At 46.9% G+C, this 24,354-nt stretch overlaps 2 non-coding genes and 2 pseudogenes across 2 annotated transcripts; 2 read left to right on the forward strand and 2 right to left on the reverse strand.

Moving 5' to 3' along the window:
- The first annotated feature begins 9,917 nt into the window (after positions 1-9,917).
- On the forward strand, positions 9,918-10,081 carry LOC137325663 (U1 spliceosomal RNA). Its single transcript, XR_010963909.1, has one exon. It is a non-coding gene; the product is annotated as a U1 spliceosomal RNA (small nuclear RNA).
- A 2,006-nt stretch (positions 10,082-12,087) lies between these two features.
- Positions 12,088-12,258, reverse strand: LOC137325808 (U2 spliceosomal RNA; annotated as a pseudogene).
- Positions 12,259-21,188: 8,930 nt separating this feature from the next.
- On the forward strand, positions 21,189-21,352 carry LOC137326018 (U1 spliceosomal RNA). The gene has a single exon (XR_010964064.1). It is a non-coding gene; the product is annotated as a U1 spliceosomal RNA (small nuclear RNA).
- Positions 21,353-23,344: 1,992 nt separating this feature from the next.
- LOC137325860 (U2 spliceosomal RNA) lies at positions 23,345-23,551 on the reverse strand (annotated as a pseudogene).
- Positions 23,552-24,354: the final 803 nt, after the last annotated feature.

The raw sequence follows: 24,354 nt of genomic DNA on the forward strand, positions 1-24,354 counted from the left end.
ATGCAATAAGTTGTGAATAGTTTGTACCTATAACCATGTTGTTCCACTGATCATCATTATTCCAGTTCCTTTGAGGCCACATGAAATCTCAAGCACCTATTAGACATCCCTCCATGAAGATATGTGGTGAAACATAGTCTAAACTTGTGCAAGGACATTGCTCTCGAGCCCTTCTCCTGTGCGATCTAAAACAATCCCGTCACATTCTTAATTATTTCAGAACTTGCTTCTATGTATTCATGTACATAATTAATGAGTTATACTATGTCTTTGTAACCCATAGAGACAACATTATCTTCACTGCCTTGTGCTTAACTGTGTATTAAATATGTATTATGATTTGACTGAATAATTAAACTCTCAAAATTAAAATGCAGTCTACTTCGAACTCTATGTCGGTCATTGTAGACGGTTGAATGACAAGCAGGACTTACTGCAAGACAGGATACATGCAGCAGAGTTTTGGACATGTTTGAATTTATGGAGGGTGGAAAGAGGTCAGCAAAGAGAGCACTGAAGTAATGTTTGGAGGTGACTTGAGGTTATGCATGAGGATACTGGCTGTGAAGGGGTTAAGGTCGGGGCAGAGGCATGTGTTGTTGTGGAAGTAAGTGCTTTTAGTGATGGAAAGAATACGGAGTCTGAAACTAAGCTCAGTTGAGCAGGATGCCAAGGCTGCAAACAGTCTGGTTGAGCCTGAGATAGCGGCGAGGGAGAGGGATGGAATCAGTGACAATGGAGCAGAGTTTGTGGTGGGGGCTGAAGACAACCATTTCAATCTTCCTGGTATTGAGCTGGAAGGAGCTGTGGCTCATCCAAGACTAGATGTCTTTACGAGTAGTCTGATAGCACAGAGACAGTTGAGGGAGGTAGCAGGGAGATAGAATTGGGAGTCATTGGCATATATGTGGAATCTGACTGCTTACCTGTGAATGATGCCACCACATAGATGATGCTCTCCGTTATTAGCCGAGGTATAGAATACAAAAGCAGGCATGTAATGATGGAACTGTATAAAACGCTGGTAAGGCCACAGCTGGAGTATTGTGCGCAGTTCTGATCACCACATTACAGGAAGGACGTAATTGCTGTGGAGAGAGCGCAGAGAAGATTTACAAGAATGTTGCCAGGGCTTGAAAATTGCAGCTACGAGGAGAGATTGGATAGGCTGGGGTTGTTTTCCTTGGAGCAGAGGAGGCTGAGGGGAGACTTGTTTGAGGTGTACAAAATTATGAGGGGCCGAGATGGAGGAGACAGGAAGTACCTGTTTCCCCTAGTGGAGAGTTCAAGAACGAGAGGACATTGATTTAAGCTGATTGGTGGAAGGATGAGAAGGAACATGAGGAAAAACTTTTTAACCCAGAGGGTGGTGGGTGTTTGGAATTCGCTGCCCGAATTGGTGGTAGAGGCAGGGACCCTCAACTCTTTTAAAAAGTACCTGGACCTGCACCTAAAGTGCTGTAAGCTGCAGGGCTACGGACCGGATGCTGGAAGGTGGGATTAGAATGGGCACCTGGTTGTTCTTCGAGCCGGTGCGGACACGATGGGCCGAATGGCCCCTTCTGTGCTGTATCTTTTCCATGGTTCTATTGATGTCACAATGGGAAATGGCTGGGGATGTCAGGATTACAGGAGGAGGAGGTGCTTAAAAGATTGGCAATGCTCAAAGTAGAAAAGTCACCCGGTCCAGATGGGATGCATCCTCGGTTATTGAGGGAAGTAAGGGTGGAAATTGCGTTGGGTCTGGCCACAATCTTCCAATCCTCCTTTAGATATGGGGATGGTGCCGGAGGACTGGAGGATTGCAAATGTTATACCCCTGTTCAAAAAAGGGAGAGGGATAAACCCGGCAATTGCAGTCAGCCTAACGTCGGTGGTGGGGAAACTTTTAGGGACAACAATCCGGGACAAAATGAATCAGCAGAAGAGCCAGAGGTGACGAGAGGAAACATTTTTTAATGCAGTGAGTTGTAATGATCTGGAATGCACTGCCTGAAAGGGTGGTGGAAGCAGATTCAATAGTAACTTTCAACAGAGAATTAGATAAACACTTGAAGGGAAATAACTTACAGGGCTGTGGGGAAAGAGCAGAGGGAGTGGGATTAATTGGATAGTTCTTTCAAAGAGCCAGCACAGTCATGAGGGGCCGAATGGCCGCCTCCTGTGCTGTATCTACTATAATACAAAGGGAACAGGGGGAGATGGAGAGACAAGAGCAGAGGGAAAAGCAGAAAGTGGATGGATACTTCAAAGGAAAAATTTGGCGACAGTGAATTAGCTGGGGAGTGGGACTAATTGGACAGCTCTTTCAAAGAGCCGGCACCGGCTCGATGGGCCAATGGGCTCCTTCTGTGCTGTTTGATTCTGGTTCTATAACAGATGGGGAACAGGGAAAGAGCAACCAAAAAGCAGACGGGTAACAGACAAAGAAGCAGCAGGTTAAAATAAAGCAAGGAACATTGAAATGAGACAATTGAGGTGATTGTAATGAAAGGAAGATCCTTCTTTTCATTAATGCTCCAGTGAGCAATGGAGCTTTGGAGGTGAGTGAGGGCTCCCCTCAGTTTCAGCTCACTGACTCTGTGCACAATGGTTAACAGGGCCCTGGCCTCCACAGGTAGTAGGCCTTATTCCTGGCTCCCAGCAGGAGGTCTGACCTCAGACAGGCCCAGGAAGGAACCACCTGGGTCACTGCACCAGGACAGAAGGCCCTCCCCCCTCACAGACAGACTCACCTTGGACCCTTCCACAGAAGGGGGCTGGGTTTGAGACAGAGAAAGCAGTTACCTGGTAGGTTGGGGGCTTTGGACTGGGAGGAGAAGACTTTTGACTGACAAGCTTCTGCTCCATCAGGGGAGGCAGATGCACTGGCCCCTCTCTCTCTTACTCCTGGGATGTGCTACTGTTGGCAGGTTGGTGAGTATTACTCTTGATCTCTGTCTTGCTGCACAGGTAATGAAAGTGTATTGGAGGATGGTGTGTGGGAGACCTCTTGCTCTGTGGATTTTTAGTGATGTTTTGAATGTGGATTTTTACTGATGGAATCAGAGAACCTTACAGCACAGAAAGATTTAAATGACAAGTGGTGCCTGTACAAGTAATGAAAGTAGATTGTAGGACAGTGCAAGTTTCTCTCTATCTTTAAACTCTTGGGTTAAATTTGTTAACTCCTGAAAACAGGTGCTGGGATCGCGGTCGGTGATTAACCTTCGCCTGTTGTTTGCGATGCAGGCAGCACGTAACATTCGTGCCACCTGATGATTTATGATTACAGTGAGTCCCCATCCCTGATTCAAAATTAGTTTCCTTGGGATGTCCAGCATGCTATCCTCTTCCTCTACTGTAAATACTGACGCAAAGTAATTAACGTAGTAAAAACAGGCTGAGGTACAGTGACTACCACAGACAGAGACAGTGAGAGAGACAAACATTGCTTGAAGCACAGACACAGAGACCTGTACACACGGACTGCACAGTGTCACAGGGGGAAATGGAAGCAAATGTTGTGATTATAAAGGGAACGGGGGGAGACGGAGAAAAAGAGCAGAGGGAAAAGCAGAAAGTGGATGTATACTTCGAAAGGAAAAATTTGCAGGGCGACGGGGAATTAGCAGGGAGTGGGACTAATTGGATAGATCTTTCAAAGAGTCAGCCCAATGGCCTCCTTCTGTGCTGTTTGATTCTATGACCGATAGGGAAGAGGGAAAAAGCAATCAAAAAGCAGATGGATAACAGACAAAGAAGTAGCAGGTTAAAATAAAAGAAAGGAAACTTTTGAAATCAGACAATTGAGGTGAGTTTAATGAAAGGAAGGTGTGAGCAAAGGAGCTTTGCAGGTGATTGAGGGCTCCGTTCAGTTCATTTGCTCACTGCCTGTCTGCACACAATGGTGAAAAGAGCTCTGTCCTCTCCAGGTAGCAGACCTTAGACCTGGCTCCCAGCAGGAGGTCTCACCTCACACAGCCCCGGGAAGGAACAATCTGGGTCACTGCACCAAGACAAAATGCCCTCCCCCCTCACAGACAGACTCAACTTGGACCTTTCCACAGCAGGGGGCTGTTTGAGACAGAGAAAGCAGTTAGCTGGTCGGATAGGGGCTTTGGACTGGGAGGAGAGGACTTTTGACTGACAAGCTTCTGTTATATCAGGGCAGGTAGGTGCACTGACCCCTCTCTCTCTCACTCTTTCTCCTGGGATGTGTTATTGAAGACGGACTGGTGAGTGTAAGCATGTTTAAACTCTTGGTCTCTGTCTCACTGTACAGGTAATGAAAGTGTATTGTAGGATGGTGCGTGCGGGACTCCTTGCTCTAACAGTGATTGAGTGTGTGCGAGACTCCTTGCTCTGTGGATCTTGACCGGAGTTGTGTGTGTGGATTTTGACTGATGGAATCGTAGAATCTTATAGGACAGGAGGATTTAAATAACAGGTGATGCAGTGCCCTGAGGAGAAGGGATCTGCACTGTTCTGTGTGGTACAAATGGAGAATAAGAGAGTTCAATAAAAATCCTGGGATGTGCTATTGCAGGCGGGTTGGTGAGTATTAGTGTGTTTAAACTCTGATCTCGGTCTCGCTGCACAGATAATGAAAGTATATTGTAGGATGGTGTGTGCGAGACTCCTTGCTCTGTATTTTTACTGATGAATGCGGATTTTCACTGATGTGAGTGTGGAGATTTACTGATGATGTGAGTGTGGAGATTGAGCACAGAGTTTGGGAAAGACAGAGAGTGAGCCTCGAACGGAGTGAACACATTCAACTGGGAATTTGGTGCATGTGGGAATTAGGTGCAGAGGGGGAAGGAGGTGCTAAGTGATTTAAACCCAAGAACTGTAGACTTAGACTGAGCGGAGCATAAAGGGAGACGCAGGAGGAATCAAAACAAGGCAAGGAGGCGCGCCGAGGGCAGGTCAGTCAGTATTTAGTTCATTGGTTAGTGTTTTTTAGTGGTTGGTTCGTGTTTTACTGTCTGATAAACAGTAAAGTGCCTTAAAGCTAAAGAAACAGTTTCCATGGCAGGACAGCTGGGGCCCGTCCCATGCACATCCTGTGCCATGTGGGAACTCCAGAACGCACTTTGTGTCCTGGAAAACCACATGTACAGGAAGTGCCGCCATCTGCTGGAGTTCAAGCTCAGGGCTTCTGAGTTTGAGGGGCGGCTGGCGTCACTACAGTGAATGCGGGAAGCTGAGAGTTTTGTGGATCGCACGTTTCAGGAGGTGGTCACCCCCCAGCTGCAGAGAGTTCAGGTGGAGAGGGAGTGGGTGTCCACCGGACAGACAAGAAGGAACAGGCAGGCCGTGCAGGAGTCCCCTGGGAGTGTGGCACTCACAAATTGGTATTCAGTGTTGAGTCCCAGTGAGGGTGTTGACACCATGGGGGAGTGCAGTCTGGAGCAAATCCACGGCACCATGGGAGACTCGGCTGCACAGGGTCCGGGGGAGGGGGGGCACAAGAAATGCAGCTGTTATAGAGGATTCGAAAGTCCGGGGGATAGACAGGCATTTCTGCAACCGGCGACGTGAGTCCCACATGGTGTGTTGCCTCCCTGGTGCCAGGGTAAAGGACATCACTGAGAGGGTGCGGAACATTTTGAGGGGGGGCAGGGGAACAGCCAGAAGTCGTGGTCTATGTGGGAACCAATGACATAGGAAGGAAAGGGGTTGAGGTTCTGCAGCGTTTCAGGAGCTAGGGAGGAAGTTAAAAAGCAGGACCTCAAAGATAGTAATCTCTGGATTACTCCCAGTGTCTCGTGCTGGTGAGTGTAGGAATAGTAGGATAAGACAAGTTAATGCGTGGCTGGAGCAATGGTGCAGGAGAGAGGGCTTCAGGTTCCTGGGGCATTGGGACCAGTTCTGTAGGAGGGATCTGTTCAAGATGGACGGGTGACACCTCAACAGAACTGGGACCAGTGTCCTCATGGGGAGCTTAACTCGTGCTGTGGGGGAGGGTTAATATAATATAATTGGAATATAATGTGGGAAAATGTGAAGTCATCCACTTTGGGAGGAAAAATAAAAAAGCAAAATATTATTTGCATGGAGAAATACTACAAAATGCTGTGGTACAGTGGGATCTGGGTGTCCTCGTACATGACACACAAAAAGTCAACATACAGGTGCAGCAGGTAATCCGGAAGGCAAACGGACTATTGGCCTTTATTTCTCGGGGGATGGAGTATAAAAGCAGGGAAGTCATGCTACAACTGTACAGGGTGCTGATGAGACCACACCTGGAGTACTGCGTACAGTTCTGGTGCCCTTATTTAAGGAAGGACATACTTGCATTGGAGGCAGTTCAGAGAAGGTTCACGAGGTTGATTCCGGGTATGGAAGGGTTGTCTTATGAGGAAAGATTGAACAGGTTGGGTCTATACTCATTGGAGTTCAGAAGAATGAGAGGAGATCTTCTTGAAACATACAAGATTCTGAGGGGACTCGATAGGGTAGATGCTGAGAGGATGTTACCCCTCATGGGGGAATCTAAAACCAGGGGGCATAGTCTCAGAATAAGGGGTGACCGGTTTAGACTGAAATGAAGTGGAATTTCTTCTCCCAGAGGATCGTGAATCTTTGGAATTCTTTACCCCAAAAAGCTGTGGAGGCTGAGTCATTGAATACATTCAAGGCTGAGTCAGACAAATTTTTAATCAGCAAGGGAGTCAAAGGATATGGGGAAAGGGCGGGAAAGTGGAGTTGAGGTAAAAATCAGATCAGGCATGGTCTCATTAAATGGTGGAGTCGGCTCGAGGGGCCGAATGGCCTACTCCTGCTCCTATCTCGATGGTCTTATGGTGAAAACTAATTTGGCTGGGGAATGGGCACCAGGAGGAAATATTTGAGAGGAGAAACAAGATGCACAGAGGACTGGGAGGGACAAGTAGCACTCGATTAAAGAATAGTTCAGAAATAGGGATCAGTCAGGGGGAAAATGCGAGGCAGTTTAAGATGAGATTGTGGGAGTACCTTCATCACACGGACTGCAGCGGTTCAAGAAGGCGGCTCACCACCACCAGCAACACCCACATTCCATGAACGAATCAGAAAAAAGATTGGAGTGCATTTGCGTAAATTCACGTAGTGTGGTAAATAAGGTTGGTGAGCTGCAGGCTCAAGTCGCCACATGGGACAATGATATAGTGGCAATAACAGAGACCTGGCTCAAAGAAGGGGAGGATTACGTACTTAATATTCCTGGCTACAAGGTATTCAGGAGAAAGAGGGAAGGATAGAAAGGAGGAGGGACGAGCAGTGTTGATCAAAGAAACTGTTATAGCACTGGAAAGGGATGATGTTGTTGAGGGGTCAAAGACAGAATCTATTTGGTTAGAATTAAGGGACAATAGAGGAACTATTATGTTACTGGGTGTATACTACAGGCCACCAAATAGTGGGGAGGAGAGAGAGGAGAACATTTGCAGGCAAATTACAGAAAGATGCAAGAACTATAGGGCAGTAATAATGGGGGACTTCAATTATCCTAATATAGATTGGGATAGTAACAGTATAAAGGGCAAAGAGGGGGAGGAATTCCTGAAATGTGTTCCAGAGAGCTTTCTGGAACAGTGTGTTTCCAGCCCAACCAGGAAGGAAACAGTGCTGGACCTAGTTCTGGGGAATGAAGTGGGGCAGGTAGAGCATGTTTCAGTGGGGGAGCATTTGGGGAACAGTGATCATAATGTCATTAGGTTTAGAATAGTAATGGAAAAGGACAAGGAACAATCAAATGTGAAAATGCTTAACTGGAGAAGGGCAAATTTCAGTCAGTTAAAAGAGATCATGCCCAGGTGGAGTGGAATCAAAAATCGGCAGGCAAAACGGTAATTGAACGATGGGAGGCCAGTAAGGAGAAGTCTGTTCGAGTGCAGAGTAGACACATCCCAATGAGGGGAAAAGGGCGTTACAAAGCTAGAGCTCCCTGAATGACTAAAGATATCGAGATTAAAATGAAACATAAAAAGGAGGCTTATGATGAATGTAAGGTTCATAATACAGTTGAGAACCAGGCTGAATAATGGAAGTACAGTGGAGACCTTGTTTAAAATAAAGGGAATAATAGGGGCAAAGAGAGATGATGAGAATAGATTAGAGGCTAATATAAAAGGGAACCCAAAAGTCTTTCATAAACACACGAATAGTAAAAGGGTAGTCAAAGGAGATCTTCTTGTGCAGGCAGAGGATATGGCTGAGGTACTAAATGAATACTTTGCATCGGTCTTCACTAGAGAAGAGGATGCTGCCATTGTACCAGTAAAGGAGGAGGTGGTAGTGATGTTGGACAGGATAAAAATAGATAAAGAGGAGATACTTAAAAGATTGGCAGGGCTCAAAGTAGAAAAGTCACCTGGTCCAGATGGGATGCAATCCAGGTTACTGAGGGAAGTAAGGGTAGAAATTACAGAGGCTCTGGCCACAATCTTCTAATCCTCCTTCGATACGGGGATGGTGCTGGAGGATTGCAAATGTTACACCCCTGTTCAAAAAAGGGGCGAGGTATAAACCCGGCAATTCCAGGCAGTCAGCCCAACATCGGTGGTGAGGAAACTTTGAGGCAAAAATCCAGACAAAATAAATTGGCACTTGGAAGAGTATGGGCTAATAAATGAAAGTCAGCATGGATTTGTTAAAGGAAAATCGTGTTTGACTAACTTGATTGAGTTCTTTGATGAAGTAACGGAGAGGGTTGATATTGTGTTTATGGACTTTAAAAGGCAATTGATAAAGTACCGCATAGTAGACTTGTTAGCAAAATTAAAGCCCATGCGATTAAAACGATTGTGGCAGCATGGATATAAACTTGGCTATGGGATAGAAAGCAGAGAGTACTGGTGACCGGTTATTTTTCAGACTGGAGGGAAGTATAGAGTGGTGTTCCCCAGGGGTCAGTATTAGGACCACTGCTATTTTTAATATATATTAGTGACCTGGACTTGGATCTGGAGGGTATAATTTCAAAGTTTGCAGATGACACAAAACTCGGAAAAGTAGTAAACAATGTGGAGGATAGTAACAGACTTCAGGGAGACGTAGACAGACTGGTGAAATGGGCAGACACATGGCAGTGAAATTTACTGCAGAGAAGTGTGAAGTGATGCATTTTGGTAAGAAGAATAAGGAGAGGCAATATAAACTAAATGGTACAATTTTAAAGGGGGTGCAGGAACAGAGAGAACTGGGGGTGTATATACATTAACCTTTGAAGGTGACAGGACAAGTTGAGAAGGCTCTTAATCAAGTCCAGGATCCCATATGCTTTATTAAGAGCATAGAGTACAAAAGCAAGGAAGTTAAGTTAAACCTTTATAAAACACTGGTTAGGCCTCAACTGGAGTATTGTGTTCAATTCTGGGCACCGCACTTCAGGAAGGATGGAAAGGCCTTAGGGTTCAAAAGAGATTTACTAGAATGGAACCAGGGATGAGGGACTTCAGTGATGTGGAGAGACTGAAGAAGCTTGGGTTGTTCTCCTTGGAGCAGAGAAGGCGAAGGGGAGATTTGTTAGAGGTGCTCAATATCATGAACGGTTTTGACAGAGTAAATATGAGAAACTGTTTCCAGAGGCAGAAGGGTCAGTCACGAGTGGGTACAGAGATAAAATGATTGGCAAAAGAACCAGAGGCGACATGAGGAAACATTTTTTTATGCAGCCAGTTGTAATGATCTGGAATACACTGCCTGAAAGGGTGGATGAAGCAGATTCAATTGTAACTTTCAAAAGGGAATTGGATAAATACTTGACTTGGAAAAAAATTGACAGGGCCATGGGGAAAGACCACTGCATCGCTGCAGTATTTTCTCTGAGTATGTTATCGGATACATGTTACAATACAGGAGCAAAATTAATCTCTGAGCATTAGCACATTGTGAGTGAAGAGGTAGTGAATGCTGTCAAGTGGCACTGTGTGGAGACATAAGGCATACTTACCTGGCAGGGGAGAATCTGTGATCCTGAAGGTGGATCTCCCAGGATGAGGCTAGCCCATTGCACGCGGGGTGCGCTGACGCCTGCGATGTCCCCAAATGCGGGATACTTAACTGCAAAATTTGTGGTAGTGGGGGACTGCGTTCGGGCTCTCCCCTGCATTGAAACTAAAAGTTTGATTTTCGATCCAGTCGTCCACCAATCGGATGGGAGGCGGTGTTGTGTGTGTGTGTGTGTGTGTGTGTGTGTGTGCACGTTGTGTCAGTCAGTGAGTCTCTCTCTCTCTCTCTCTCTCTCTCTCACTCAGAGGCTGCTGTGGAAGGAAAGCTTTTTAAAAGGAACTTGCAGATTGAAAGAAAGATGTGTCTCAAGCTGCTGGGCCCTGTCCATTGTCACGTTAATGGCAGGGCGGGGCAGGACTGCTTTGACCAGGAGACCTGTTTTCTGGGTCGGAGGTGTGACATTCCACTGATTTCCCACCCTCCCTCCCGTCCTTCTGAACACCTTTGCCGTTTAATCGAGGGCCAAAAGCCTGTGAAAGGGAAGGACCGGACGGACAGCTCCCTGCTGGTCGGTGCTGCCAGTGGGGCCGGCGTGCATGTTCTCAGCCTCATGTGCAGGTTCCTCAGGGAGGTTGAGGCAGGTCTAGTGGTTAGGACTGTAGGGTGCTTTGGGGTTGTTCTCACCCTATTGATCGGTGCAGATATCTGGTCCCCGGTCTAGCCAAGGAACACTTATACCTCACGGACCGGGGGTTCAGGAAGACAGGACTTTTGCTAACGCACCCGGTGATGGATCACGTAGCCGAATAGCACAGAGAACACACAAACTCGGTGTTTGAATTTAATTGGAATGTTGCTTTTATTATTCCATCAACACGAAGAAAATAACGATAAAAACGGTCCTGCACAGTACATTGAGTTACACACACCCACTACAGTACCTTATCCCGCTAAACTAAGAGGCTGGTGGGGACCCTGGAGACACCTATCACACACACACACGTATGGTTGGGGCTCACCATTCCTTTACACTCTTCGGTCTGGCTGACCGGTTCTCTCACATTGGTTTCGTTGGAAGCTGCTCTCCTCCCTGGAGAGCTCGGGTGAAAAAAAAAGAGCGAGCAGGAACTAAGAGAGAGAGAGAAAGAGCTGGAAAAGAGATAAGAGCAAAGAAGCACGAGAGCAAGAACCAGAGACAGCAAACAAGAGCAAAAAACAAGAGACCAAACGCAAGAGAGCAAACAAGAGAGAGAGGGGTTTCGAGCTTCCACTTATATACCCCTCTCTTACAATAGTTTTCGTTGTTAAATGAGGCGCTCCATGTCTGTTTAACAGTTCTTACAAAGTTGTTAAGAGTCTTTAATGGCTTTTGATGGTCTCTCATCATGTTGCAATTGCTTCTCTCGATGGGCCATTGTTCTTCGAATTCATTCCGATCGTCGAGCACTTGCCACACAAGGCTCCCTTTTCACCCCACGTCCTCGCTGTCGATTGGTTTTGCATCAGAACCGAGGCATGGCTCCGCCATGTCTGGAGCAGTTGCCTCTCTCAATGACCGACTGCCTCTCGAATTAGTGCTGATCATTGACCACCTGCTGTAGGTTTTGCATTGAAACAGAGACTGGTGACGTCTCACCTATCCTTCCATCTTAGGATTTTGGTCAATGGCCACAGTTTTACATACTCGGAAAAGGAGGAATTCCCAGAATTCTGACAGGACGCAACCTTTCAAACTCGTTGAGACCTGGGTTCGAATCCCGGTCGGGGGGAGCGACTTTCTGGTGCGGATTAATTGGCACCATCAAAGAAAGTCTCCTTTCCTGAGCGCGATGCTCCACCCTCACCACCACCGCCTTTTCCTCTCCTTGACAGACAGACAGACAGAGAGTTCAGGAGCACGCACACTTTAATCTCGCAGTTTTCATTTGTACGCACAAAGACACGCAGACCCTGCTCGTTTAAAGTCAACGACGTCAAGGTATTTTGCAGTTTGAATTATATCGCTGCGAGGGAGCGAGGGGCACTCAGCCCAGGAGAAGAAAAGAATAGCAATGAGCTGAGAAAGTAAGTGCAATATATCAGCTTTATTCTGAGTAATAATCCATACTCACGTAGAGAGACACTGGGAAAGAGCTGTTTTTTCCTTTTGAATATCTCCCCAGAGGGAGGTGCACCGTTCCCAGAGACACTGCAATACTGGGTCGATGCGTGGAGTGGACGGAGCAAGCCCCTGTTCCATCTCCCTGTTCCAAAAATCAATTTAATATATGGTCCCCAGATAGGGGACGTATCAGATATTAAACTGATAAGAACAGATTTTTTTTCAAAAAATATACTTTATTCATAAAATTTGCAGCAGTACATACAAAACAGTTGTCATATCACATTCCAAACGTACACAATACAGATTATACAATTTGCAGGTTACGTCAAGTACAGTTCAATGAACACATTGGACATAATTACAGTTCATGACACTCCAGGGTGTCTCATTGCATCATACTCAACACAGATTATTGATTTCAGATTCATTTCAGATTCATTGCAGGTATATTACAGCAATTTGAATTTTACATTCTGCCCGAGGGGGTTTTTCCCTGATTGCAGCCCCTCGGTTTACAATGGCGGGAAGGCTCTAAACGGTTGCCTTTCCCCACAGGGCCTTTGCGGCGGCCGCACCCATCCTCAGTGCGTCCCTCAGCACGTAGTCCTGGACCTTGGAATGTGCCAGTCTGCAACACTCGGTCGAGGACAGCTCCTTGTGCTGGAAGACCAGCAAGTTTCGGGCAGACCAAAGGGCGTCTTTCACCGAGTTGATGGTCTTCCAGCAGCAGCTGATGTCCGTCTCAGTGTGCGTCCCCGGGAACAGCCGGTAGCGCACAGAAACCTGTGTTACGGAACTGCTCGGGACGAACCTGGACAGATACCACTGCATCTCTCTCCAGCCCCTCTTTGCAAAGGCACATTCCAGAAGGAGATGGGTGACGGTCTCGTCTCCACCGCAGCCTCCTCTGGGACAGCGCACGGTGGCGCTGAGTCCGGGAGTGCATGAAGGATCTGACGGGAAGGGCCCTTCTCACCACCAGCCAAGCTAGGTCTTGGTGCTTGTTTGAAAGCTCTGGCGATGAGGCGTTCTGCCAAATGACATTGGCAGTCTGCTCGGGGAACCAACCGACAGGATCCACCATCTCCTTTTCCCGCAGGGTCTCGAGGACGTTACGTGCGGACCACTTGCTGATCGCCTTGTGGTCAAAGGTGTTTTCCTGCACAAACCTTTCCACGAAGGACAGGTGGGGCGGAACGGTCCAACTGGACGGAGCATTCCGTGGCAGCGTGGCCAGGCCCATCCTTCTCAACACCGGGGACAGGTAGAACCTCAGCACGTAGTGACACTTTGTGTTTGCGTACCGAGGGTCTATGCACAGCTTGATGCAGCCGCACACAAAGGTGGCCATCAGGATGAGGGCCACTTTGGGCACGCCTTTCCCCCCTTTCTCTGGAGATTTGTACATCGTGACCCTGCGGACACAAAGGGAACGGGGGGAGATGGAGAGACAAGAGCAGAGGGAAAAGCAGAAAGTGGATGTTTTCTTCAAAAGGAAAAATTTGGCTACGGGGGATTAGCTGGGGAGTGGGACTAATTGGACAGCTCTTTCAAAGAGCCGGCACAGGCACGATGGGCCCAATGGGCTCCTTCTGTGCTGTTTGATTCTGATTCTATAACAGATGGGGAACAGGGAAAGAGCAACCAAAAAGCAGACAGGTAACAGACAAAGAAGCAGCAGGTTAAAATAAAGCAAGGAACATTGAAATGAGACAATTGAGGTGATTGTAATGAAAGGAAGATCCTTCTTTTCATTAATGCTCCAGTGAGCAATGGAGCTTTGGAGGTGAGTGAGGGCTCCCCTCAGTTTCAGCTCACTTACTCTGTGCACAATGGTTAACAGGGCCCTGGCTTCCACAGGTAGTAGGCCTTATTCCTGGCTCCCAGCAGGAGGTCTGACCTCAGACAGGCCCAGGAAGGAACCACCTGGGTCACTGTACCAAGACAGAAGGCCCTCCCCCCTCACAGACAGATTTATCTTGGACCCTTCCACAGAAGGGGGCTGGGTTTGAGACAGAGAAAGCAGTTACCTGGTAGGTTGGGGGCTTTGGACTGGGAGGAGAGGACTTTTGACTGACAAGCTTCTGCTGCATCAGGGGAGGCAGATGCACTGGCCCCTCTCTCTCTTACTCCTGGGATGTGCTACTGTCGGCAGGTTGGTGAGTATTACTCTTGATCTCTGTCTTGCTGCACAGGTAATGAAAGTGTATTGGAGGATGGTGTGTGGGAGACCTCTTGCTCTGTGGATTTTTACTGATGTTTTGAATGTGGATTTTTGCTGATGGAATCATAGAACCTTACAGCACAGAAGGATTTAAATGACAAGTGATGCCTGTACAAGCAATGAAAGTATATTGTAGGACAGTGCAAGTGTCTCTCTATCTTTAAACTCTTGGGTTAAATTTGTTAACTCCTGAAAACAGGTGCTGGGATCGCAGTAGGTGATTAACCTTCGCCTGTTGTTTGCGATGCAGGCAGCACGTAACATTCGTGCCACCTGATGATTTATGATTACAGTGAGTCCCCATCCCTGATTCAAAATTAGTTTCCTTGGGATGTCCAGCATGCTATCCTCTTCCTCTACTGTAAATACTGACGCAAAGTAATTAACGTAGTAAAAACAGGCTGAGGTACAGTGACTACCACAGACAGAGACAGTGAGAGAGACAAACATTGCTTGAAGCACAGACACAGAGACCTGTACACACGGACTGCACAGTGTCACAGGGGGAAATGGAAGCAAACGTCGTGATTATAAAGGGAACGGGGGGAGACGGAGAAAAAGAGCAGAGGGAAAAGCAGAAAGTGGATGTCGACTTCGAAAGGAAAAATTTGCAGGGCTACAGGGAATTAGCAGGGAGTGGGACTAATTGGATAGATCTTTCAAAGAGTCAGCCCAATGGCCTCCTTCTGTGCTGTTTGATTCTATGACCGATAGGGAACAGGGAAAAAGCAATCAAAAAGCAGATGGATAACAGACAAAGAAGTAGCAGGTTAAAATAAAAGAAAGGAAACTTTTGAAATCAGACAATTGAGGTGAGTTTAATGAAAGGAAGGTGTGAGCAAAGGAGCTTTGCAGGTGATTGAGGGCTCCGTTCAGTTCATTTGCTCACTGCCTGTCTGCACACAATGGTGAAAAGAGCTCTGTCCTCTCCAGGTAGCAGACCTTGGACCTGGCTCCCAGCAGGAGGTCTCACCTCACACAGCCCCGGGAAGGAACAATCTGGGTCACTGCACCAAGACAAAATGCCCTCCCCCCTCACAGACAGACTCAACTTGGACCTTTCCACAGCAGGGGGCTGTTTGAGACAGAGAAAGCAGTTAGCTGGTCGGATAGGGGCTTTGGACTGGGAGGAGAGGACTTTTGACTGACAAGCTTCTGTTATATCAGGGCAGGTAGGTGCACTGACCCCTCTCTCTCTCACTCTTTCTCCTGGGATGTGTTATTGAAGACGGACTGGTGAGTGTAAGCATGTTTAAACTCTTGGTCTCTGTCTCACTGTACAGGTAATGAAAGTGTATTGTAGGATGGTGCGTGCGGGACTCCTTGCTCTAACAGTGATTGAGTGTGTGCGAGACTCCTTGCTCTGTGGATCTTGACCGGAGATGTGTGTGTGGATTTTGACTGATGGAATCGTAGAATCTTATAGGACAGGAGGATTTAAATAACAGGTGATGCAGTGCCCTGAGGAGAAGGGATCTGCACTGTTCTGTGTGGTACAAATGGAGAATAAGAGAGTTCAATAAAAATCCTGGGATGTGCTATTGCAGGCGGGTTGGTGAGTATTAGTGTGTTTAAACTCTGATCTTGGTCTCGCTGCACAGATAATGAAAGTATATTGTAGGATGGTGTGTGCGAGACTCCTTGCTCTGTATTTTTACTGATGAATGTGGATTTTCACTGATGTGAGTGTGGAGATTTACTGATGATGTGAGTGTGGAGATTGAGCACAGAGTTTGGGAAAGACAGAGAGTGAGCCTCGAACGGAGTGAACACATTCAACTGGGAATTTGGTGCATGTGGGAATTAGGTGCAGAGGGGGAAGGAGGTGCTAAGTGATTTAAACCCAAGAACTGTAGACTTAGACTGAGCGGAGCATAAAGGGAGACACAGGAGGAATCAAATCAAGGCAAGGAGGCGCGCCGAGGGCAGGTCAGTAAGTATTTAGTTCATTGGTTAGTGTTTTTTAGTGGTTGGTTCGTGTTTTACTGTCAAATAAACAGTAAAGTGCCTTAAAGCTAAAGAAACAGTTTCCATGGCAGGACAGCTGGGGCCCGTCCCATGCACATCCTGTGCCATGTGGGAACTCCAGAACGCACTTTGTGTCCTGGAAAACCACATGTACAGGAAGTGCCGCCATCTGCTGGAGTTCAAGCTCAGGGCTTCTGAGTTTGAGGGGCGGCTGGCGTCACTACAGTGAATGCGGGAAGCTGAGAGTTTTGTGGATAGCACGTTTCAGGAGGTGGTCACCCCCCAGCTGCAGAGAGTTCAGGTGGAGAGGGAGTGGGTGTCCACCGGACAGACAAGAAGGAACAGGCAGGCCGTGCAGGAGTCCCCTGGGAGTGTGGCACTCACAAATTGGTATTCAGTGTTGAGTCCCAGTGAGTGTGTTGACACCATGGGGGAGTGCAGTCTGGAGCAAATCCACGGCACCATGGGAGACTCGGCTGCACAGGGTCGGGGGGAGGGGGGGCACAAGAAATGCAGCTGTTATAGAGGATTCGAAAGTCCGGGGGATAGACAGGCATTTCTGCAACCGGCGACGTGAGTCCCACATGGTGTGTTGCCTCCCTGGTGCCAGGGTAAAGGACATCACTGAGAGGGTGCGGAACATTTTGAGGGGGGGCAGGGGAACAGCCAGAAGTCGTGGTCTATGTGGGAACCAATGACATAGGAAGGAAAGGGTTTGAGGTTCTGCAGCGTTTCAGGAGCTAGGCAGGAAGTTAAAAAGCAGGACCTCAAAGATAGTAATCTCTGGATTACTCCCAGTGTCTCGTGCTGGTGAGTGTAGGAATAGTAGGAAAAGACAAGTTAATGCGTGGCTGGAGCAATGGTGCAGGAGAGAGGGCTTCAGGTTCCTGGGGCATTGGGACCAGTTCTGTCGGAGGGATCTGTTCAAGATGGACGGGTGACACCTCAACAAAACTGGGACCAGTGTCCTCATGGGGAGGGTAACTCGTGCTGTGGGGGAGGGTTAATATAATATAATTGGAATATAATGTGGGAAAATGTGAAGTCATCCACTTTGGGAGGAAAAATAAAAAAGCAAAATATTATTTGAATGGAGAAATACTACAAAATGCTGTGGTACAGTGGGATCTGGGTGTCCTCGTACATGACACACAAAAAGTCAACATACAGGTGCAGCAGGTAATCCGGAAGGCAAACGGACTATTGGCCTTTATTTCTCGGGGGATGGAGTATAAAAGCAGGGAAGTCATGCTACAACTGTACAGGGTGCTGATGAGACCACACCTGGAGTACTGCGTACAGTTCTGGTGCCCTTATTTAAGGAAGGACATACTTGCATTGGAGGCAGTTCAGAGAAGGTTCACGAGGTTGATTCCGGGTATGGAAGGGTTGTCTTATGAGGAAAAATTGAACAGGTTGGGTCTATACTCATTGGAATTCAGAAGAATGTGAGGAGATCTTCTTGAAACAGACAAGATTCTGAGGGGACTCGATAGGGTAGATGCTGAGAGGATGTTACCCCTCATGGGGGAATCTAAAACCAGGGGGCATAGTCTCAGAATAAGGGGTGACCGGTTTAGACTGAAATGAAGTGGAATTTCTTCTCCCAGAGGATCGTGAATCTTTGGAATTCTTTACCCCAAAAAGCTGTGGAGGCTGAGTCATTGAATACATTCAAGGCTGAGTCAGACAAATTTTTAATCAGCAAGGGAGTCAAAGGATATGGGGAAAGGGCGGGAAAGTGGAGTTGAGGTAAAAATCAGATCAGGCATGGTCTCATTAAATGGTGGAGTCGGCTCGAGGGGCCGAATGGCCTACTCCTGCTCCTATCTCGATGGTCTTATGGTGAAAACTAATTTGGCAGGGGAATGGGCACCAGGAGGAAATATTTGAGAGGAGAAACAAGATGCACAGAGGACTGGGAGGGACAAGTAGCACTCGATTAAAGAATTGTTCAGAAATAGGGATCAGTCAGGGGGAAAATGCGAGGCAGTTTAAGATGAGATTGTGGGAGTACCTTCATCACACGGACTGCAGCGGTTCAAGAAGGCGGCTCACCACCACCAGCAACACCCACATTCCATGAACGAATCAGAAAAAAGATTGGAGTGCATTTGCGTAAATGCACGTAGTGTGGTAAATAAGGTTGGTGAGCTGCAGGCTCAAGTCGCCACATGGGACAATGATATAGTGGCAATAACAGAGACCTGGCTCAAAGAAGGGGAGGATTATGTACTTAATATTCCTGGCTACAAGGTATTCAGGAGAAAGAGGGAAGGATAGAAAGGAGGGGGGACTAGCAGTGTTGATCAAAGAAACTGTTATAGCACTGGAAAGGGATGATGTTGTTGAGGGGTCAAAGACAGAATCTATTTGGTTCGAATTAAGGGACAATAGAGGAACTATTATGTTACTGGGTGTACACTACAGGCCACCAAATAGTGGGGAGGAGAGAGAGGAGAACATTTGCAGGCAAATTACAGAAAGATGCAAGAACTATAGGGCAGTAATAATGGGGGACTTCAATTATCCTAATATAGATTGGGATAGTAACAGTATAAAGGGCAAAGAGGGGGAGGAATTCCTGAAATGTGTTCCAGAGAGCTTTCTGGAACAGTGTGTTTCCAGCCCAACCAGGATGGAAACAGTGCTGGACCTAGTTCTGGGGAATGAAGTGGGGCAGGTAGAGCATGTTTCAGTGGGGGAGCATTTGGGGAACAGTGATCATAATATCATTAGGTTTAGAATAGTAATGGAAAAGGACAAGGAACAATCAAATGTGAAAATGCTTAACTGGAGAAGGGCAAATTTCAGTCAGTTAAAAGAGATCATGCCCAGGTGGAGTGGAATCAAAAATCGGCAGGCAAAACGGTAATTGAACGATGGGAGGCCAGTAAGGAGAAGTCTGTTTGAGTGCAGAGTAGACACATCCCAATGAGGGGAAAAGGGCGTTACAAAGCTAGAGCTCCCTGAATGACTAAAGATATCGAGATTAAAATGAAACATAAAAAGGAGGCTTATGATGAATGTAAGGTTCATAATACAGTAGAGAACCAGGCTGAATAATGGAAGTACAGTGGAGACCTTGTTTAAAATAAAGGGAATAATAGGGGCAAAGAGAGAGGATGAGAATAGATTAGAGGCTAATATAAAAGGGAACCCAAAAGTCTTTCATAAACACACGAATAGTAAAAGGGTAGTCAAAGGAGATCTTCTTGTGCAGGCAGAGGATATGGCTGAGGTACTAAATGAATACTTTGCATCGGTCTTCACTAGAGAAGAGGATGCTGCCATTGTACCAGTAAAGGAGGAGGTGGTAGTGATGTTGGACAGGATAAAAATAGATAAAGAGGAGATACTTAAAAGATTGGCAGGGCTCAAAGTAGAAAAGTCACCTGGTCCAGATGGGATGCAATCCAGGTTACTGAGGGAAGTAAGGGTAGAAATTACAGAGGCTCTGGCCACAATCTTCTAATCCTCCTTCGATACGGGGATGGTGCTGGAGGATTGCAAATGTTACACCCCTGTTCAAAAAAGGGGCGAGGTATAAACCCGGCAATTCCAGGCAGTCAGCCCAACATCGGTGGTGAGGAAACTTTGAGGCAAAAATCCAGACAAAATAAATTGGCACTTGGAAGAGTATGGGCTAATAAATGAAAGTCAGCATGGATTTGTTAAAGGAAAATCGTGTTTGACTAGCTTGATTGAGTTCTTTGATGAAGTAACGGAGAGGATTGATATTGTGTTTATGGACTTTAAAAGGCAATTGATAAAGTACCGCATAATAGACTTGTTAGCAAAATTAAAGCCCATGCGATTAAAACGACAGTGGCAGCATGGATATAAACTTGGCTATGGGATAGAAAGCAGAGAGTACTGGTGACCGGTTATTTTTCAGACTGGAGGGAAGTATAGAGTGGTGTTCCCCAGGGGTCAGTATTCGGACCACTGCTATTTTTAATATATATTAGTGACCTGGACTTGGATCTGGAGGGTATAATTTCAAAGTTTGCAGATGACACAAAACTCGGAAAAGTAGTAAACAATGTGGAGGATAGTAACAGACTTCAGGGGGACGTAGACAGACTGGTGAAATGGGCAGACACATGGCAGTGAAATTTACTGCAGAAAAGTGTGAAGTGATGCATTTTGGTAAGAAGAATAAGGAGAGGCAATATAAACTAAATGGTACAATTTTAAAGGGGGTGCAGGAACAGAGAGCACTGGGGGTGTATATACATTAACCTTTGAAGGTGACAGGACAAGTTGAGAAGGCTCTTAATCAAGTCCAGGATCCCATATGCTTTATTAAGAGCATAGAGTACAAAAGCAAGGAAGTTAAGTTAAACCTTTATAAAACACTGGTTAGGCCTCAACTGGAGTATTGTGTTCAATTCTGGGCACCGCACTTCAGGAAGGATGGAAAGGCCTTAGGGTTCAAAAGAGATTTACTAGAATGGAACCAGGGATGAGGGACTTCAGTGATGTGGAGAGACTGAAGAAGCTTGGGTTGTTCTCCTTGGAGCAGAGAAGGCGAAGGGGAGATTTGTTAGAGGTGCTCAATATCATGAATGGTTTTGACAGAATAAATATGAGAAACTGTTTCCAGAGGCAGAAGGGTCAGTAACAAGTGGGTACAGAGATAAAATGATTGGCAAAAGAACCAGAGGCGACATGAAGAAACATTTTTTTATGCAGCCAGTTGTAATGATCTGGAATACACTGCCTGAAAGGGTGGATGAAGCAGATTCAATTGTAACTTTCAAAAGGGAATTGGATAAATACTTGACTTGGAAAAAAATTGACAGGGCCATGGGGAAAGACCACTGCATCGCTGCAGTATTTTCTCTGAGTATGTTATCGGATACATGTTACAATACAGGAGCAAAATTAATCTCTGAGCATTAGCACATTGTGAGTGAAGAGGTAGTGAATGCTGTCAAGTGGCACTGTGTGGAGACATAAGGCATACTTACCTGGCAGGGGAGAATCTGTGATCCTGAAGGTGGATCTCCCAGGATGAGGCTAGCCCATTGCACGCGGGGTGCGCTGACGCCTGCGATGTCCCCAAATGCGGGATACTTAACTGCAAAATTTGTGGTAGTGGGGGACTGCGTTCGCGCTCTCCCCTGCATTGAAACTAAAAGTTTGATTTTCGATCCAGTAGTCCACCAATCGGATGGGAGGTGTTGTTTGTGTGTGTGTGTGTGTGTGTGTGTACGTTGTGTCAGTCAGTGAGTCTCTCTCTCTCTCTCTCTCTCTCACTCAGAGGCTGCTGTGGAGGGAAAGCTTTTTAAAAAGAACTTTCATATTGAAAGAAAGATATGTCTCAAGCTGCTGGGCCCTGTCCATTGTCACATTAATGGCAGGGCGGGGCAGGACTGCTTTGACCAGGAGACCTGTTTTCTGGGTCGGAGGTGTGACATTCCAGTGGACCTGCTTTGTGCTGATTTCCCTCCCTCCCGTCCTTCTGAACACCTTTGCCGTTTTATCGAGGGCCAAAAGCCTGTGAAAGGGAAGGACCGGCCGGCCGTTTCCCTGCTGGTCGGTGCTGCCATTGGGGCCGGCGTGCATGTTCTCAGCCTCATGTACAGGTTCCTCAGGGAGGTTGAGGCAGGTCTAGTGGTTAGGACTGTCGGGTGCTTTGGGGTTGTTCTCACCCTATTGATCGGTGCAGATATCTGGTCCCCGGTCTAGCCAAGGAACACTTATACCTCACGGACCGGGGGTTCAGGAAGACAGGACTTTTGCTAACGCACCCGGTGATGGATCACGTAGCCGAATAGCACAGAGAACACACAAACTCGGTGTTTGAATTTAATTGGAATGTTGCTTTTATTATTCCATCAACACGAAGAAAATAACGATAAAAACGGTCCTGCACAGTACATTGAGTTACACACACCCACTACAGTACCTTATCCCGCTAAACTAAGAGGCTGGTGGGGACCCTGGAGACACCTATCACACACACACACGTATGGTTGGGGCTCACCATTCCTTTACACTCTTCGGTCTGGCTGACCGGTTCTCTCACATTGGTTTCGTTGGAAGCTGCTCTCCTCCCTGGAGAGCTCGGGTGAAAAAAAAAAGCGAGCAGGAACTAAGAGAGAGAGAGAAAGAGCTGGAAAAGAGATAAGAGCAAAGAAGCACGAGAGCAAGAACCAGAGACAGCAAACAAGCGCAAAAAACAAGAGACCAAAAGCAAGAGAGCAAACAAGAGAGAGAGGGGTTTCGAGCTTCCACTTATATACTCCTCTCTTACAATAGTTTTCGTTGTTAAATGAGGCGCTCCATGTCTGTTTAACAGTTCTTACAAAGTTGTTAAGAGTCTTTAATGGCTTTTGATGGTCTCTCATCATGTTGCAATTGCTTCTCTCGATGGGCCATTGTTCTTCGAATTCATTCCGATCGTCGAGCACTTGCCACACAAGGCTCCCTTTTCACCCCACGTCCTCGCTGTCGATTGGTTTTGCATCAGAACCGAGGCCATGTCTGGAGCAGTTGCCTCTCTCAATGACCGACTGCCTCTCGAATTAGTGCTGATCATTGACCACCTGCTGTAGGTTTTGCATTGAAACAGAGACTGGTGACGTCTCACCTATCCTTCCATCTTAGGATTTTGGTCAATGGCCAAAGTTTTCCAAACTCGGAAGAGGAGGAATTCCCAGAATTCTTACAGGACGCAACCTTTCAAACTCGTTGAGACCTGGGTTCGAATCCCGGTCGGGGGGAGCGACTTTCTGGTGCAGATTAATTGGCAGCATCAAAGAAAGTCTCCTTTCCTGAGCGCGATGCTCCACCCTCACCACCACCGCCTTTTCCTCTCCTTGACAGACAGACAGAGAGTTCAGGAGCACGCACACTTTAATCTCGCAGTTTTCATTTGTACGCACAAAGACACGCAGACCCTGCTCGTTTAAAGTCAACGACGTCAAGGTATTTTGCAGTTTGAATTATATCGCTGCGAGGGAGCGAGGGGCACTCAGCCCAGGAGAAGAAAAGAATAGCAATGAGCTGAGAAAGTAAGTGCAATATATCAGCTTTATTCTGAGTAATAATCCATACACACGTAGAGAGACACTGGGAAAGAGCTGTTTTTTCCTTTTGAATATCTCCCCAGAGGGAGGTGCACCGTTCCCAGAGACACTGCAATACTGGGTCGATGCGTGGAGTGGACGGAGCAAGCCCCTATTCCATCTCCCTGTTCCAAAAATCAATTTAATATATGGTCCCCAGATAGGGGACGTATCAGATATTAAACTGATAAGAACAGATTTTTTTTTTTTTTTTTTTTCTGACACTCTGGGGTGCCTTATTGCCTTACAGATTCATTCCAGATTCCTTGCAGTGACATTACATCAAGCCAAAGCTCTACAAGCCAAAGCTCTACACTCTGCCCGAGGGGATTTCTCCCTGACTGCATCCCCCCGGCATACAATGGCAGGAAGGCTCCAAATGGTTGCCTTCCCCCACTTGACCACTTGATCTTAGCCAAAAGGCCGAGAAGCGATAACGCGCTCGATGTGAATTGATCTTGGGTCCTGTCTGCCCTCCCTCCTTTGACTCTGGCTGAATGTGTCTAAAGCAGTCTAGAACCACTGCCGTTCTCTCCCGCTCTGGGCACAATTTTGCCACCATTTCTAATTGCAACAGTGGATCGGCTTAAAGAAGTTGCCGTTTTTACCTTTCTCGCTCGGATTGCTTGAGAGATTTGTAAATTTGCCAGTAGTCCACCAATCAGATGGGAGAGGGTTGTGTCTCAACGGACCTCCGTCAGTCAGTCTCAGTCACTAACTAACTGCCGTGGAAGGAAACCTCTTTAGAGAAAACTAGTGACGTGATGTGACGTGTCTGAGTGAGATTACAACAGGCCAATTGAGAAAGAGGTGAGGTGCTGACAATCAGCAGCTTGTGTTTAAACATTCGTTCCACAGCAGGCAAGACCAATCAAAAGAAAATACTGCAGATGCCGGCTTGGCTGGCTGGCTGGGTGGAAATGGGAAATAAAAACTGAGTACAACAGAGCACCGGGTGAGACAGCTGAGAGTTTGGTGAGTGTGGGAGTTTGGTGAAGTGGGGGAAGGAGGTGCTGCTTTGTCTTGCTTTTCCTAACTTTTTCCGCAGAGCGGCG

Source organism: Heptranchias perlo, chromosome 9, assembly GCF_035084215.1.
Source record: "Heptranchias perlo isolate sHepPer1 chromosome 9, sHepPer1.hap1, whole genome shotgun sequence".
NCBI classification, from domain to species: Eukaryota; Metazoa; Chordata; class Chondrichthyes; order Hexanchiformes; family Hexanchidae; genus Heptranchias; species Heptranchias perlo.